This window comes from Cibotium barometz, chromosome 23, assembly GCF_041138505.1.
Source record: "Cibotium barometz isolate CiBa-2024 chromosome 23, ASM4113850v1, whole genome shotgun sequence".
NCBI lineage: Eukaryota > Viridiplantae > Streptophyta > Polypodiopsida > Cyatheales > Cibotiaceae > Cibotium > Cibotium barometz.
In genome coordinates, this window is record NC_141068.1 from 25,006,784 (window position 1) to 25,011,337 (window position 4,554).

Consider the following 4,554-nt stretch of genomic DNA (forward strand, 5'->3'; position numbering starts at 1 on the left):
CTAATTATACTAATTATGTAAAAAATTATAGAAATTTAAAAAAATGTAGAATATAAAAAAAATGCAGAATCCAAAGAAAACACATAATTTATAGATTTTTTAATTATTATTACTTTTTTTTAAAAAAATGCAAAAAACATGAAAATTGCCTAGTATGCAGAAATTACAGATTTTGAAAAATTAAAGATTAACAAAAAAAAACAAAAAACAAAAATAAAAAATAAAACACTAATCTTATCGCATGGCACCTTATCTCGCTTACGAATCAGCCGGCACCTTATCGTCTTATCGCCACTCTCTGCTGGCCGCCGGCACCTTATCGTCTTATCGCCACTCTCTGCCGGCCGCCACCGCCGCCCTCTCCTCCTCTGTTTTCAGTGGCCAGCTGTCCAAGCCCGCCAATGAGCTCTCCAAGAAGGTGAGCGCTGGGGAAGCGCGCGTGCAGATGATGGCGACGAAGAAGGCCCGCAGCTCTGGCAGCCTTTGGTATGGCCCCGCCAATCGCTTGAAGTACCTTGGTTCCCCGCGACTATGGCTGGGACACCACCTGACTCTCAGCGGACCCTGAGACCTTCGCCAAGAACCGTGAGCTGGAGGTTATCCACTGCCTGGGATGTATGACGCCGGAGCATTTGGGCTTGTCAAGTTATGCTCATGGGCGCCGTCGAAGGCTACAGAGTTGTCGACGGCCCTCTTGGCGAGGTCATCGATCCCATCTACCTTGGCAGCAGCTTCGACCCCGTGGGTTTTGCTGACGACCCCGAGGCTTTTGCAGAGCTGAAGGTTAAGGAGATCAAGAATGGCCACCAATTTCACCCGCTCTACCTTGGCCAATAAACTCGTTGCCTACTAGCGCTTCCCTGAAATAGCTTAGAGTCTAATTATCCTACTCCTAATGATGTTTAGAATGTAATGGCTGCCAAGGGTCCTCAACCAACCATAGGTCGTGTCCCCGGCAGCAGCGGCGCCAATGGAAAGACCCTTATCTCCCTACGATGCAATACAGGCAAATAGAGGTTATGCCTAGCTCCAAGCACTCCTTTCGCGCTAGGGACTCAACCCGATTAGGTGCACGAAAGCTTATCCTCTAAAGGAGAGATGCCTATGGCTACCATCACATGACACTAGATTAAGCACACACACAAGCTCAACTTGCCCTCATTCCTACACACCCATTCATTCACAAATACAAGCAAGAGGAACACAATCACTATGCACACAAGCAAAGAGAAAGACCTCACTCCACTCCTATCTTTCTACAAGCATGCACACACTCAAGCATCAAACTTCCATGAAAGCTTCAAATCAGCCCACATACACAAAAACGAAATACTAAAAGCATGCATAAGAGTAAAATGATTAGAGAAGAGGATGAGAAAGACTCATGACATTGCTATTGATTCAATGAAGAGATTTATCTCATACAAAGATGTAAATGGGGGGAGAGAAGAGTCTTCACCTCTATGGAGAAGAGGGAGAGTAGTTCTCTCAAAGGAACTCTTGTATGAACTTAGCCCAAAGTGTGTGTGAGCTCTCAAATGAGCCACTATTTATACTAAAACTCCTAAAACCCCCAAAACTTCCCATGTGGGATTATTCTCAAGCCCACTCCCACTCACCTACAACTTGGAACTCTCTACAAGAGCCCTAAATAAGAATGTCAAGTCTCTTGTTTTCCTGCTTCCATCTTTGTGTTGCATCCTTGCATTGATCACCACTCGTCACGCAACAGGCGTGAAGCTCTCTTCAAGCTTTACGCACCTATGTAATCCTCTTTTGCACAGTCTGTATGGATTTAAAACTGTAATTCTCTGTGTATCTCTGTTTTTATAGACTTTTGGCCATTATTTCTTCTTACTCCTAATCTCAATGCTATGTGCCTTATCCTCTTGTAAGTGATTGCTATATTCTTTTACTTTAATATGTTCCGTCCAAATCGCCCAATTCGAGAACGGATGAACCTTACCAACATTTCTTGTATGTTTCCGTTCACATAATTCTGAGTCGAAAGATTTTCTTCCAACAAAGAATTGCCCTCTTGTTTGGAGCTGCAAGACTGGCAGAAATTCTTGCTTCTCTGGAGCCTTTCATCTTTCCTTCCATGAATTATGATCTCACCTTTGATGTGTATATCTTTATCTTAACCTAGGGAGAGAAAGGGAGGTGAGGAGGCTGTGAGGTTTCATACAAGTGTGTTTTGATTCTAAGAAGTGACCGAAGTTAAACCCCAACTTTGTGTCACATCTTTTGATGGAGTTGATGGGCAGGTTTTACTTAGAAATATTCTATTTTAACCTCAAGGTCATGCATGATTAAAGATCTATTTTAACCTCAAGGTCCCGCACTTTTGGTGCAAGATGTTCAACATTTCGGTGTTCCAAGGATTGGAAGTTAATGGCAAAAAGGGGTCGCAAAACTAGGAGCCAAGAACAAGAAGAACAAGAAGATAAATCTGAAGAAGAGGAGAAAAATAATAAGAAGAAGAAGTCGTCTAGGAGAAAAATTGGACAATCTGATTTTCCTCTTGGACAAGGATCTCTTAGTTATGACCTCTTGACAGATCTTAGGGAGAAAATGGCACAAATCACATTTGGGCAGCTTTTGGCACTCTCTCCAAGCTCAGAAAGGAATGGGGTAAGCTAGCTAGCACAAGGGAATCTAAGAAAAAGAAGAAGAGGGATAATGGGACTCCTATGGTTCAAAAGGTGGATATTGATGTAAGAGATGATGTGCCAGTGTGATTGATGTCATCATTGAGGGACAAACAATTTCTAATGCATACATTGATGGAGGTGCATCAATCAATGTCGTGAGTGAAAAGCCAATGAAAGATTCCAATTTAAAGTTGTCTTCCTATCGCATCAAACTTGTTGATAATACTAGGGTGAAAACCTAGAATTATCAAACTTGTTGATAATACTAGGGTGAAAACCTTAGGAATTGTCAGGAATTTGGGAGTGGATGTATGTGGTGGATGTATGTGGTATTTCTGTGCCTACAACTTTCCAGGTCATTCCTACAAAGCCTGATGCTAGGGCTTACCCATTGATATTGGGTAGGCCATGGCTTCGCCAAGTGAAGGCAATTCAAAAGTGGGAGACAGGTGATCTTATTCTACAAGGTGAGAATAAGAAGGTCCACTACAACATCAAGAGTCGTCGCAAGAAAGGGGTAAGAGGTGAACCTTCAACTTCCGAAAGCTCAGAGTTAGAGTCATCCAATGAAGAGGAGATAAGTGGTAGCTCCGAGGATTCCATCTCAAAAGGGGAGGTGGAGGGAGTTGCATTTGGTCTTTCCCTGGGACGGGATCGAGGGGATGCTAAAGACAATGGAGCCTTGGAAGGGGAAGCTTCTTCAACCATGTGCAAGAAAGGAGATGTGGACCTCACTAGTCTTCACCAACAGAATGAGCTTCTTCTTGATGAGTCCATAGCAGGTACTGAAAGGGAGAATTACTTAAAAATGTTAGATGGATTTCTTAACCTTTTTGCAAACATCTACTCACAAGTATGCCAAGTTACCCTAGTAGAGCACAAGATTGATCTCAAGCCCCAAAGTAAGCCAGTGGTACAGCGGCTAAGGCGTTTGGGAGTAGTGCAAGCAAAGGTGCTTAAGAATGAGGTAACTAATTTGCAAGCAAAGGTGCTTAAGAATGAGGTAACTAATTTGCTTGAAGCTGGATTTATTTTTCCAGTAGAATTCAGAGTGGATTTCCCCAGTTGTAGTCACTCCCAAAAAAGTGGAAAATGGCATGTCTGCGTGGACTTTCGCCCTTTGAATGCATGCACAAAGAGGGATTATTATTGTCTACTCTTTCAGGATAAGATTTTGGATCAAGTTGCAGGTCATGAGTTGTATTCAGTGTGTGATGGATACTCTGGATACTTTCAAATCCGGATTTGTAACGAAGATCAAAGGAAAACCTCATTTATCACCCCTTGGGGAGTGTATGCCTATAGGGTGATGCTATTTGGCTTGACCAATGCACCAGCAACTTTTCAATGCTTCATGAGTCAGGTATTTGCGCCTTACTTGGGAAAGTTTATAAGGGTCTTTCTTGATGATTTTTGCATTTATTCGAGCCGCATGGATCACTTGGAAAAGTTGAGGTTGGCCTTGCAAAGTATTGATGATGCAAAAGGGTGTATTAATCCTGGAAAATGCCGCTTGGCACAAAGGAAGGTGGTTCTCTTGGGACATGTTATCTCAAACGAAGGCATAGAGATGAATCCTGAGAAGGTGCAGGCAATTGTGGCCCTCCCACCACCTACCAATGTAAGGGAGGTAAAGAGGATTTTGGGTAAAACAAAGTATTACCAACGTTTTGTTGACATGTTCTCTGAGAAGGTGTATCCTATAAATCTGTTGACAAAGAAGAATGTTTCTTTCCAATGGGGGCCCGATCAAATTCAATCTTTTTGTTTGTACAAGGAATGCATGAGTTAAAGTCCAATTGTGCAGCCTCCTAGGTGGGGGGAGGACTTTTATGTGAACCTGTGTCTCATCACATTCAGTGGGTGCTATACTCTTGCAAAAGGGAGAGCAAGGACGTAT

At 42.7% G+C, this 4,554-nt stretch overlaps 1 pseudogene; it reads left to right on the forward strand.

Annotated features, from left to right (window-relative positions):
- Positions 1–241: 241 nt before the first annotated feature.
- On the forward strand, positions 242–837 carry LOC147625775 (chlorophyll a-b binding protein type 1 member F3, chloroplastic pseudogene; annotated as a pseudogene).
- The last annotated feature ends 3,717 nt before the right edge of the window (positions 838–4,554 follow it).